Source organism: Haliotis asinina, chromosome 15, assembly GCF_037392515.1.
Source record: "Haliotis asinina isolate JCU_RB_2024 chromosome 15, JCU_Hal_asi_v2, whole genome shotgun sequence".
NCBI lineage: Eukaryota > Metazoa > Mollusca > Gastropoda > Lepetellida > Haliotidae > Haliotis > Haliotis asinina.
Genome location: NC_090294.1, coordinates 19,319,814 through 19,334,275, shown reverse-complemented (window position 1 = coordinate 19,334,275; position 14,462 = coordinate 19,319,814). Strand labels below are relative to the sequence as shown.

Genomic DNA, 14,462 nt, shown 5'->3' with positions numbered 1-14,462 from the left:
ATTTACACTGCTAGTCTTAATTAAATTCGTCTGTTTCCTATCAGATGTTGAAATTAACATGTGAAGTTATCATTGTGACACTCCAGGAGTAGCTGTGGTGACACCTTCATTTTTTTGAAGTATACTCAAGGACTTTTTTTTTTTTTGATGAGTTACTACTAGGTGGAATAACAGAACAGACCATGTTATAATTTTCATAAATAATTTCTTATGGATTATAATGAGAACTTACAGAAGTTTTCATACAGTACAATGTGTCAAATAGTTGTTACATTATCCCTCTATTTCAGATGACATAACTGCACAATTGAAACAGGGATAATATGGTTTTCTTTAGATTGGACAGTTTTTGTATAATGCCAGTAGCCCAGTGGTATTGTACCCTTGTCATGGTATTGTTAGGACATAGCCAATAGGGCATAAACTGACTGTGTCTTTTATTAGTGATATAGGATATAGAACACTGTTATCAGTCAGTCAGTTTTGAAAGATTTAAAAATGTAAATATAATTTAAAGTTAGTTTGGAATCACAGGTTATGTGAAACAGAATTTGGAAAAATGATTTATTATTTGAAATTTATAAATATATATGCGTGGACCAGAAAATATATATACTGAACATCAAAAGAAATTCAATTTTCAAATAAATGAAATTTCATAAAAGTAAGTGTTATGTCTGTGCTTGACCAAAAGCCAATGCTGCATTTCAGTATATATGCCTTTTTCATTTGTAAGTGGTCCACAGTAGAAATCACAAGATTATATGGCCCAAACTCAGTATTTACAGACAGCCATCATACAGCGATATAAACATAGTATCGTGTCTTGTCAATAAAATACCTGGTGGCTACACCCATCAGTACCTGGTAACCAAATATAGACACATACCTGTAAGTCAAACTAGTTTTCTGATGAATGATAAAAATGACTCATGTCCTCCAATTCATCATTAAAGTACATGGTTGTATGAAGATGGAGCTTGTCTCGTCAAGTGTGACACTGTCGTCAGTGATCATGACTCTACCTGTCCATCACTCATCAACAGGTGTGACATTACCTGTGATAATCAGGAGGGGATGCTGATCACCGGTGATGGATGGAGAATGTTGTTGCAGAGTACATTCATACATTACCAGTGGTTCAGGAAGCAAAAGGATAATTAATCATGATCCTTCGAAATATACATATGTACATTTCGTCTGGGTTAGGGACATAATGCTCTGAATTTTTAAATCTAATTGATGAATTTCCTTGTTACTCAGAAGCTATGGGATATGTTGGGTTTTTTATATATTCACCTGGGTGTGTTATGACAGTGATGCATTGCTTGTAGGTGAACACAAAGTTGTTGCAATTTCCCTAACCAATTGCTGTCAGACTTTCTAATGTTTCCAGTCTTGCACCATCACTTAAAAATCTATATAAAAAAGAATAAGTATATCTACTGAAAACTAGTACAATAATCTTTACTAAACTAAACAGCAGCACTCTTAAAAAATGACTTACAAATAGTTTAAACAACTTAAACTTAGTTTCCAGAGACTAAATACAACTTTTCTACATATGTTTTGTAACATCTCTGATGGAAGATGTGTAAATCGATTTTGAAAGAGAATTGATGAATGAAACAAAGTTACATCCTGTTATATATTCCACTTCATTAATGAAGGATGTGGTGACCAGCATAGTGGGGCACTGGGGTAGCCTAGTGGTTGAAGTGTTTGGTCATCATGCCCAAGACCAAGGTTCAATTCCCTACTTGGGTATAATGTGAGAAACCCATTTCTGATGTCCATGATATTGCTGAAATATTGCTAAAAGCGGCGTAAAACCAAACTTGTTCACTCGTTCACTAGTCTTGTGGTTGAAGCATTTGTTCATCAAAGCAAAGGTCAGGGGTTTATTTCCCACAAAGCCCATTTATGGTGTCCCCCTCCATGATATTGCTGGAAAATTGCTAACAGCAGTCTGAAAAAAAAAAAACAACAAAAAAACTCACTTGAGTAATCTGTTGTAAACATGCACCTTTGTCTGTTTCACTGACATGTGCAATGAACATGGCAGAGAATCTGTTACACCCAGCTATGTGAGGCGTTCATTATACATGACAGTTACCCATGCAATGTATATCACTCTTAGGTACACAAGCAGAACAGTCAACAAGTAATACTTAGCACATGTGCTTGCTTGTCTATTTCACGTGGGTTGTCAGTTTCTTACATAGGGTCCAACCTAATCCTTGTTTGTTCTTATTGACATGATTAGGAGCTGTGTTGTCAATTTCTTTATCTTGTACGTTTCATTTCATCTCATGATTGTCTAGACTGACTCTTAGTCTCAGAAAATATATTCCAAGCAACAACATTTAGATTGAAAAGGAACCCCAGTGAGCAAGATGGTGACTCAAAACCTTTAGGAACTTCGTACTTGCTTCATTTAGGGCTACAGCATTGCAGAAAGGACTGGACATTTGAGAGTGAGTGAGTTTACTTTTACAATGCATTTAATAATATTCAAGCAATATGGCAGCAATCTGTAAATAATCAAGTCTGGACCAGACAATCAAGCGATCAATAGCATGAGCATTGATCAGTGCATTTGGGAACTGATGTCACATGTAAACCAAGTCAGCGAGCCTGACCACCCGATCCTGCTAGTCACCTCTTACGACAAGCATAGTCGCCTTTTATGGCAAGCATGTGTTTCTGAAGACCCATTCTACCCTGGATCTACACATCACTGACAAAATTATGTCTGTTGCAGTTCCAGATTTTGACTTCACCATCTGTTTCAAAGGTTTATTGTGGAACAGTTGACTTGCCTTTGCACGTGTTTGTGACAGGTTTCTTTAGTAGAGCAGGATACAAACACCTTTACAATCACAAACATTCACTAACATCACTCTTTGATTTGTGAGTGAGTAAGTTTACTTTCATGCCACCTTTAGCAATATTCCAGCAATATCATGGCAGGGACACCAGAAATGGGCTTCACTGATTGTTCATATGTGGGGAATCAAACCTGAGTCATTAGTGTGACAAGCGGACTCTTTCACCACTGTCTATCCGAATGCCCCTCAAAACTTTCATATTGTTTCATGTAACCATGTTCATGCACAGATCATCCTTACGTTAACAACATGGACCCCACCCTTGTCTGTGAGTTAATTCCAGTGCTAAGACATCAAATCAGGCATGTCTTGAGACTGCCAGGAATGTGCTAATGTTTGGCTATGTATGCCATGTTCTTCATTCTATCACAGATGCACTTGCATGTTCCTCATGGATGTAGTAATGAAGCTTGACGATCACTACTGCAATGTGTGCATGTGGATTTGGTCAGTTGTACAGACAATAGTCTTCTTGGTGATTTCATTTCTGATGAACCATCACTTCTTACTTTTGCTTGTAATGTAAAGAAAAATTACCCAATCTATAACTGACATTTGTTTTTTTGGGAAGCCATGGTATCATTATTGAAATTTTTTTAAAAATATCCCCCAAACCGCTTTGAATGTTGTGTTTGACAAAACAATGTAAAAACGGAAATATGATATTTTTCTGAATATTGTCAATCAGCTCGATCATGCAGCTGTCAGCAGTCATTCATCATATTCCTATTCTACGTCATTAAAAGAAAATATTTAAATACATCAAACAATATTGATGCCAATATCATTAAACGTCTATAAAATATTCCTATTCTACGTCATTAAAAGAAAATATTTAAATACATCAAACAATATTGATGCCAATGTCATTAAACGTCTATAAAATATTGAATGATTATTTCTATATTGCAGAAATACCCTTTATCATTATGGCATCAATGTTATTTAAAGAAATTTCAGAAATTAATTCAAACAATATTCCAAAACACATCTTGTTCATATTGAAATAAGGTCAAACCATATTTCAATCCAATAGATCATTTTGGAGTCTGTAAAAGAAATTATTCCAGGTGTACAATTGATCACAATGGAGCAATTGTTGGAAAACTTGAGAGGAAATCAACATGGCCCCGCCTGTCATCCATCATGGCCCACTGCATGTACATTTCATCATTACGAGTGGTTAAGGGGACATTAACATGATTCCACAGCCCATAATATGTGCCCCCTGCATGGCTGGACCTATGTTCATATGAAGTGTACCTCTGTCGAGACGCTTGTCACCTGAAATTGATAGCATGTAAGATTACAAAGTAGGTATGTTTTCTGAAAAATGCCATTAGTGGGGTATATTTCAGGTGGGGAGATGTGGGTTTGCATTCCTTTCGAATGAATGACACCATTTTGCGACCAGTACAAGGTATTGTTTTGGCTTCGTTACTCAGGTGTGGCAAAGAATATTACAGGTTTTGACAAAATCTTTATGGTTTCAAAGAAAAATGTAATTACTACAAAGTTTTATTGTCATGTGAATGGTGAATATTTCATACTGTGTTAGTGTTGGTATTTCTTTCATGTAGTAGAGAAGTTTATTCTGGAGTTGTGAAACCTGAGCTGGGGCTTGATCGGAAACTGTACCTGGTCTCATGGAAGAAAAAACTCTCTCTGTTGGAATTTTACTCAATGACAATTGAACCTAGCCACACAGTTAACATGGTTAATGAAATCAGTTTGATCAGAAACATACCTTAAACCCATAAATACCTGGCCTCCATGGCGAGACAATGACATTACTTCATTGATTGTTTTTGACAGATTTTGACAACCATATGAGCCTTGGTCATCAAAATGAATAATATTGTGTGTCCTAATAGCGATAGTGACTGTGGAGACTGTGTCTCCCATTGGCAGAATCCATAAACTGAAAAATAGCAAAAAAAACCCATATCAATAATTGTCTTTGTTTTGAGGCCATCATGGCTATATATATTTTCAGAGTGTTCATGATGAATTTGACTATATGCCACTTTTAACAATTTTCAAACAATATCATGGCACGGGACACCAATAGGAATCATGCTTTCTGCTCATGGGGGGATCAAAACCAGAACTTAAGTGTGGCAGGTGAACTCCTTAAATACTACGATATCACCCTTAGCTGTTTTATAATGAGCAGTGAGTATGTTGGTTCAAACTGAAAAACTAATGTGTGAAAAGGTTATATACAGAATTGGATAATGTGTCAATTCTACAAGAAACTGACAACCATGTGCAGATATTGCCATGTGTGACACACATCAAGCAAGTTACATTCTGTCATCTCTTGTAAATAGCTGGTCAATATCAAGGTTTGTGCTTTGTGTGTATGTACCCTAACCTATCCAATCAATTATTTCCACTAGCTCTCAAGTATTGTTCAGAAATGACACTTTTCAGTTCATATCAACACTTACACAACAAAAATCAATTCAGTAGACCTGTCCTGCTTGTACCATCCTACTTCAGAAAATGACAGCTTTTATATATTGTTGCCGTAGATTTATGTAGATTTGAGTTTATTAAGGCTGTGTCTTTCTAAGAAACAAGAAAGACACAAACTGAATCAAAAGAAGGAGCAAGTGTGGTTTTATGCCACTTCAGCAATATTCCAGCAATATCACAGGGACACCACAAATGGGGTTCACATATTCTACTATTTTGAGAAATCAAACCCAAGTCATGATATGGCTGGAATGTTGCAAAATGTGGCATAAAAACTCACTCACTCACTCACTCACTCACTCACTCACTCACTCACTCTGAATATTGATGAAGTCAAGATGCATGTAAAGCGACATAATTAACAATTATGCAGTTCTAATTCAGTCTGTGTTCACCTGTGATTCGATTCCTGATGAAAAGCATACAACTTGCAACAGGTCAGTGATCTGACTTTGTGAGTGAGCCTAGAGATAAATTGCTTGTTAAATATTTCATTATCAAAACGAACATCAGTAATTTTGCATGATGTAATTTGCAGATATGGATGACTACATTTCTGTGTGAATGCCCTGCTTCATGTCTACTCTGGCTTTTTAGGAATGTCATAGTTTGAAAAGTATAGGTAGTCTACTAGAGAAAATGACAGCTTGGAATGTATGAGACCCACATTGTGTCAAGGATGCTGAGTGAAATTACTTACATGGATGAACAGCTTCACTCTCACGAGACTTGTTTTCGTCTACACCTGTGAAATGTGCAATTTATTTCAAGCGGGTAGCTAACTGCAGGTTTAAATGTGTGGCTAAGTATATGCTTAAAAAATTGTCACTGAGATTTACTTGATTCTGCTGTAGAGAGAGTTAGTGCAGCAAGTGTTTCTGTGGGAAAATACTATTGAAAGATGGTGTCACACAGGGTTGTTGTTTGTGCCTTTTCCTATTATGCCATAGCTTCAGCATTAAAAATTTGTTGTTAAAAATCAGAATAAATAAAACACATTGAAATTTGGTATCCATTATGTAATGAACTATGGTATTTAGTCTGGAAACAGAGAATATTGTATGCTTTGAAGTGATTTTTGCTCTGCTTAACGGATTTACAGGGCACAACCTACTACATCCTAAGCGCATAGAAAATGACAACCAACACAACAAAATAGATAAACGTGTCCACAGGAATGCAGAAAAATCCAAAGAATTATTAAATGTTGATCAAGTAACAAGAAGTTACCACTGCGTCTGAAACTAGCTGGGTTATGATATCATTTTCAGTTTAATTACTGTGATGATCATAATACACAGTACAATAACACTAACTTAATTGCAACAATATTATAACATAATATTAATAATAATATCTAAGTGTCTGGGACCATCATTTTATAGCTCAGGACCCCTTAAAATTTAGAGTATGAGTTCCAGAGACCTTAAAATACAGGACTCAACGTAAATCCCTGGTTCAAGACATCAAAATCTTCATTCACATCAAAGGTTGTGTGTTCTTGAGCAGACAGTGATTGTTTGCACCTGTTCCGATTAAGCCATATCTCCATCATACAAATTTTGTTGAGAATTAAAATATACCAAACTCATTGAAATTTAATATCCATTACATTGTAAACTATGTATTCTGTGTGGAAACAAAAAATGTCATATGCTTCAAAATGTTTTTTTTTCTGTTGATGTCAAGTGTAGTGTTATGTTAAGCAGACAAAAATTCAAGTAGAATGCAACCATTTGACATGTTTATTGACTTTAAACTGTCAGACTTGTAAAACTTGGATGGGAAGCAGCCTCTCACATATTCCATCAACTGTTTCCAAAGGTGAGTGCTATGAACATGCACTCAGCAAAATGTTAGATATTTGCAAATGTCAGCAGGGCATCATGTTGATTTCATTGTCAGTTTCACCTGCTGTCAATCTGCCTTTAGAGCAAGGGTCATGCCTTGGGTTCGCAAAGGTCACCATGGAGGGGAGGAAAATACACAAGTCTTAAAAGTTAGTTGTTGTTCTTTTCGTTTATGCATCACATTCCAAATACAATAAGGTGCTGTCCAAGCATTCATGCTTCAGAATATGGTTCTTTTATTTCATTATCATGACAAACGTCTTTATGGGTCTGGGAAATTGAATTTGGCTTCCTTTTATAAGAACATATTCACCTGGTTATGATGAGTTGTCTGGCTAGTACTGTTATCAACTTACTAATACAATCTCTGAACAACTAACTGCATAACAAAAGACACATTTGTTTGATCTATGAATGCTTGTTATTTCTTTGAAGGGAAGATCGAATATACAGAAGAATGAGTTAAAACTGATGTCCAAAATAGTGATGAACTTTCCTCTTATTGGACTTACAAGATGGATGAAATGTAAATGATGAAGCCAAACAGGAAACAGATGATGAAGAAACATTAAGGGAAAATTTGACAATTTATTCCATTCCTTTGGAAATGTTTTATCTGTATGAATATATATTACTTGTTCTCATATGCATTGGCATTGGCTTGTGATATGATCGTATAATGGAATATCCCTACTTTTTTCTAATGGTGTATTTGACTAAATTCGGAACCATTTCTGCATGGAACAGGATGTCGACATTTTAGAATTTCAAATTGAGAGAAATTTTTATACCATTCAGTTACACATGTGACAGATAATACCATGGTAACAGAGAGATTTATCCTTAAATAAATAACTGAGTTGGAATTGAATATCATTCTAACACACTGGATTACTTAGATGCCCATAAAGTCACACATGTGGAAAAATATATCTTAAAATGTTTATGCTCCTTGAGCCGAAATGGAGTCATATGTCGTTCTAATAGCCTAATTTGTTTGTCCTGACCCCGTAAGTTCCAGCATGGGGTAAACAGAAATATGTGAAACACATTTAAAGTTTGAAACTGGCAGTGAAGTGATTACCACAGCAGCCAACACAACCAGTTGGTTTCATCACTCAGGAAGTATCGTGTTTCTGTTGCAACTGAACTGTTTCCTAACTACTTTTTTCAAGACAACCCCAAGATGAATTATTTTCTTTTTGATGGATTACAGAAAAATTTGCATCCTGGAGTACTGAACATGCTGAAGGTGTATAGTTGAAGGCATAGTGTAAAGTATGGAATGGATTTTGGAATGGAATTTGGATTGGAATGACGGAATGAAATTTGGAATAGAATTTGGAGTCACACAAATTTGCTCTTTGTAAACAAGTCTTCATTCTAATATGCTAAGACTGCTTATTAATAGCTGGTCACTGATATTAGCTAAGAGACATGGGTGTCAGCTTCTTTCTTCAGCCATGGCCCATCAACCACATGCCCGAAGGCACATGAGGTGTGGGGGAACAAGTTGAAATAATATTTTCCAGGTTATGTAGATAATAAGAACAAGATGTCCAAAATTAAAATGGTTTACATATCGTGTATGTGATTCCTATGTTAGGCTTTTAAGTGGACACAGTAGAAAATGAAAGAGTTGAGGGACTGTGAGACAGGCTGTTGCCACAACTCTGTCTGCCACTAGCCTTATCGTCCATCTGGAGGGGTGTAAGCAGGAGAGAAAGTGTCTCCTGAACTGTTTACTGTCAATTTACTTTTGGTTTGGAGGCCGTCACAACTCTGGTTTGTTTAGTGTAAGATGAGCATATTCCATTTATTTCCATTCCAAATTCCGTTTCATCATTCCAATCCAAACTCCATTCAAAAATCCATTCCATACTTTACACTGTGCCGTAGTTGAATATTTTCCTGTTTCTAACCATAATTTGGATGTCAACAGCATAATGCTTTGTTGAATGGTGATAAGTGTGTAAATAAATAAAATATTTTGGACAGACATTAACATCTCACTACTTTACAAAGCAAAAATATCCACACAACTGTGTGTACTTTTCATTTATAAAAGTGTACAAAATCATTCAAAATAGAATTATGAGAGACATAAAAAGGTTTAAAAACATGTTTAACCATGTACTAATTCATTTGGAACATATTTGAAAAGTCTTGGTAAAAGTGGATTCCATTCAAGTCGTAAGCTTTGATGCATTTGATTGTATATTGATGAGTCATAACTCAATATATTATTTTGGGAAATATTATAATCTTCTAGTAAAATGTGTATTCATTAAAGTCAAGGCTTAATCCTGACACTTCAATGTGGTGTTACGTTTGATACATTTTGTGTAACATATGGCTTACAGTCTGTGGTTTATGCATATCTTATGGCATTATTAAGCAGGAAGTGTTCAGGCATTACGAGTGACAATAGTATAGTCGGAACACATAACAAAGACGCATATTGTAATTAGACAAGTTGGACACCTAATGATCTGAATATTAAATATTTAATTTACAGATTCCCAATGTGTAATTAACAGAGGTAAATTCCCCATTGGCCATGCTCTTCAGTCACCCTTCAATGGCATGCAGGTTTTGTTCCACTTGAGTAAATATGCAGAAAAGACTAAGGATTAGAGAGCCACCTTGCAGTACCCCTGTGTCAGAATTGACAAATACATAATAGGGAAGAGGCCATTAGTAGATGTATACCTACCAACAAAGTCTATTTGTTGTCCAATCTAGTGAGTCACATGTGAAGGAGGGCGGTAGATTATTTTGTGTGGGAGGGACCGTGGAGTGGACAACAGACAGCTTAGCGAGGTAGTGTGATGAACCTCTTGGCTGAACTGACCACTGTTGGAAGCTGGTGTTATATATAATAAGGTTCACCACTGTAAGTATGTAGTGAATGTTCTTTAATTTATCACATGGTTGATTCTGTGAGAAGAAAATGAATGACATAGCAAATACACTTTCAGAAATAATACTTGAAATACATTCACTGCAAAGAAACATTCATTGCTTTGCTGTTTAAATTGGGTCAAGTTTTGTTCTGCAGGTTTTGATCTTGAGGCAATTGTTGGGAAACAATCAAACACCATGTTTCCTATACAACCCTATCATTACCCTTCAGTTAAAATGGCATAAGATGTTGCATTATATGTTAAACATATGGGATTTTTTTTTCACTGAAACTGAAAAATGGACAGGCAAATAAGCCTAGTGGCTTATATGAGCATCACTCCAGTATGCGCCAATGTTTCATGATTAATTATAGATTAGATATTAAAGGACATTAATTATCAATAGTTTGGGGTTGTTTGTTTTTAACTTAACATACTTTCGTCTAAGCAAAAAATAATAGCATTTAGCATTGTGAAATGTGAACTGATTCTTGTGGAATCTGCAGACTTGGGTCAGTGTAATTAATCACCTGTCAGTTGGGTATCAACACCCGCAATCCAGATCTGACCAACACATGTAAATGATTCATTTGAAGGATTATCTATTGAAGACCAAGGCAAGGGTTCACAGCATGACCAGTAATCCTTGTCTTTCATGGCCATGCTTACATTACCCCATCTACATTATTACAACACACAGCATGACTTCAGGACTTAGTGCATCAGTTTAAGGATGCTGCATACATCGCTTTAAAGGATCCAGACCCAAACACAATCCCCTTTTGTATGTTTGTTGGGGTTTTATAGGTGATAATACAAACACCCACATGGGCCTTCCGTTAATCCAGGGTTGAGCTTTGATTGAATTATTAGCCAGCTGGGTCCGAGTGGTCATTGGACTAGCCAGCTAATCTCTGCGGTCATTAGACAAGCCAGGTCAGTCTTTGTGGTCATTTGATGAGTAAGGCTCGGCCTTTGTTTGTTTAGGAAACTTTAAGCTTGTTTACAAGGAGGTAAGTAACTTGGGATAGAAATAGCAGTGAGACTCAGGTGTTGTGTAGGTGAAATCTACACCAGTGCATGCATGTAGATAGCTGGCAGGCATTTCACAGCTGGGAGAGGTAGAGCTGTATTGTTTAGACCCATGTGAGATAAGCAAAGGTACATACACAGAGTGAGGTTATGCATTACCTTCAGGAGACCAGTCAGGGTAATTCAACTTCTCCATTGCTTTCGTGTTTCCCACAGGTGACTGTCTTGATCTAATATTTACCGTTCCTTATATTCTCAGAGATTTATATTTTATAGAATGTGATGCTGTAACTGAGAACTGTTTATCTTGCGTTTGTATTGCATGTAAAATTGTTGAACGTGAACACAAAATATCCACTTGATAAATTAGGCTTAGAATTAGATTTGGGAAAAATTTCCACCCATAATATCTACTTAGGGTTTGTGTAGGTAAGGACAAGCTATCCCTGACCCTGATTCTAACTATAACCCTAAACAGTGTCCATTTCCAATGCTTATTGGCCATCGTTTATCTATTATTATATTAGAGACAGAGGAAAGATTCAAGCTTTTTATCATCAGTATTGTACATGTCATACTCAAATGTTTTTCTCCAGTTTTACATGACAAAAAATAGCATTATATATATACATATATATTTCAAGTATTTTTTATTCACTTTAAAATAGCACTATATGTGATTGAATCACGTTGTGACTTTTGCTGACTGCAGTGATACAAGAAATCTTGAGTTTCCTTATAACTGATCACAAGAAAGACATTATATTCAGATATATGCACATGCATATGTGTGTGCATATATTATTACATTCTTAGTTTGTTGAACGAAATATTCAAGATAAAAGTGACAACCTATTGTGAAAATGCAAATTTTGCTTCAGTGTCAAAAATGGAAGTTAGTTTGAATATTGTACAAATTCAAATTTTATTCTGAGACAAAGCTTTAAAATGTCATGTTTCATATGCTGAATGTATGATGATATAAACAAGTCAGTGCGCTGGATGTTAGTCTGTCGTACAGACCCTGAAGTATATATATCCAAGAAAGCCCACATAAGTCTAGAAAATGTGGCAAGTCTAGATTTCCTTAGCTTCTGAGAATGAAGAAAGTCTCAGGGCTTCATTTCATTATATTATTTTTTTTTCACTATGAACGTTTTCGTCAGTAAAATATGTTCATTTCAGAGACTAGTTGTTAGTCTAACTGGACTGTTATCAATACTCCCCACTAAAGGCTATTAGCTGCATCTAGTCGTTCAAAATCTTATCTCACTCTGTGAGCTGTAAAGGAAAGATGACAGCTTTTTCAAGCTTGAGACATGGCAAACTGCCCAGGGTAGTCATTCTTCCTGGAAGAATCTGAAAACACTGATGTTTTTGCGTTGAAACTGACCTGGTTATTTGATCGTTGGTTCAGGAAAAGGTTTGAAAAAGGTTGTATATTTCACTAAGGTGTGATATGTACAAGGTGGATTTGTTTTGACAGTTGTAAATTGAAATAGGTAGGTGTTTTTAGTAATGTAGAGAAGTATGACATTTAGTGTGTTGATTTGTGCAAGACATGCAGTCATGACATGGAAAAGTCTTGACTGATGTCATTTTAGAGTATTTGCGTTGATTCTTTGTTTCTGACTTGTTTGTCACCATATGGCTGGAGTAATGGAGATCTGACGTCAAGTCTGACTCAACCCTTCTTTTCTGTGGAAAGTTTATGCATTCATTTCCTTTTACAATTGTCATGAATATGGCACACATTTATGTATCTCTTTCATTCTCTTAAGGTAGTATTTCAGTTTAGGATGATAATATGATTTTGATCTGTTTTGTAGACAAAATTACACATGAAATTATGACAGAAAGAAATATTCTAAGTATTAAATTCACTAAGTCTAAAAGCAAGTTGTGTTAATTTATTCAGGGTACAATGATATCATAACTGTTATAACACCCTGCACCCATTTACTATGAGGGAGCAGTCAAGTAGTTGATTCTCTGCATGGGTATAACACCTGAAGCCTATTTCTGGTGTCCTGTTGACATGATACTGCAAGTTGGGCTTGTGAGAAATGATCAGTCACAGATTGATGCTCATGACATCGGTCACTGGTCCAGACTCATTTGTCATCAGCTGCTGTCATTCAGCTGGCATGCTACTGAGACATTAAACAACCAACAAGATACAGGCGGTGGGACAGTCTGGTGGTTAAAGCGTTCACTCGCCATGCCAAAAACCAGAGTTCAATTTCCCACATGGGTCCAATGTTTAAAGCCCATTTTTGGTGTCCCCTCGCCATTCTATTACTGGAATATTGCTATAAACAGTGTAAAACTACACTCACTCACTCACTCACTCACTCACTCACTCACTCACTCACTCACTCACTCACTCACTCACTCACTCACTCACTCACTCTGCCAGATGCACACTAAGACTTCAGTGATTACTAGTCAGTAACAAATACCGCTCACCATCAGTCATCTTGTATAACATTCTTGTACATCAGTTCTTGTTCATTGTTGCTACTAGTAACCAAACTAGTTACAAGTCACCAGATACCATCTGTTGGCACAACTAATCATTAATGTCAGAGCTCAGCGCAAGAGACCACTGGTTCCAAATTGTGTTACAGGTACAAACACCAAAATGATACATGGTCAGACCTTTTGTCATTGTTTAATTGAAACATAACAGTCCTCTCGATCATCTTCAAAGCTTCACATGAACGTCAGCTTTGGGTAAATATATCATCACAAGATCTATCGTATATTTTGCCACATCCTGTCAAAATGCCTGAGGTTTACGTCAACTGCTAAAATAGTCGACAAGTCAGAGCAGATTGAGGGGTCAGGTGCAGATCGCACACCTGAAACACGAGCCCAGAAATCAGTCTAAGCGGAACAGTTGTAAGTATTTGATACAGTGATGCCCTAGTCCTGCAACAGCTTCATGAAACTTACCTTAGAACCTTTTAGTTAGGTCTTAGAAACAAATTTTTGTGTCTAAGGGCGATTTCATTCTTAGCAGAAGTTCTTAATACAGTGTAGTCTTTGTTGTACAATAGCTTCATGAAAACTTGCCTTGCAACGTTTTGGTTAGTTGATTATTTTTAGGACCAAATGTTTATCTCCCAAAAGGATCCATACTGTAATGTTTTTATGTACATTAAGGCATTCAGATGCTATAATGTCCCCGGGCTACAAACATTTTATGAAAGTCTTGCTGGTGACTTTTCATGTTTTGTAACTTCAGATCTGTCTCTCTGTGTTTGGGAACACAGTTATAAGTGTATATTATAGCATGG

At 36.2% G+C, this 14,462-nt stretch overlaps 1 protein-coding gene across 2 annotated transcripts in view; it reads left to right on the top strand.

Moving 5' to 3' along the window:
- Positions 1 to 14,462, top strand: part of LOC137265184 (leucine zipper putative tumor suppressor 2 homolog) — a 76,710-nt gene that overhangs the window by 23,702 nt on the left and 38,546 nt on the right. The window lies entirely within an intron of this gene.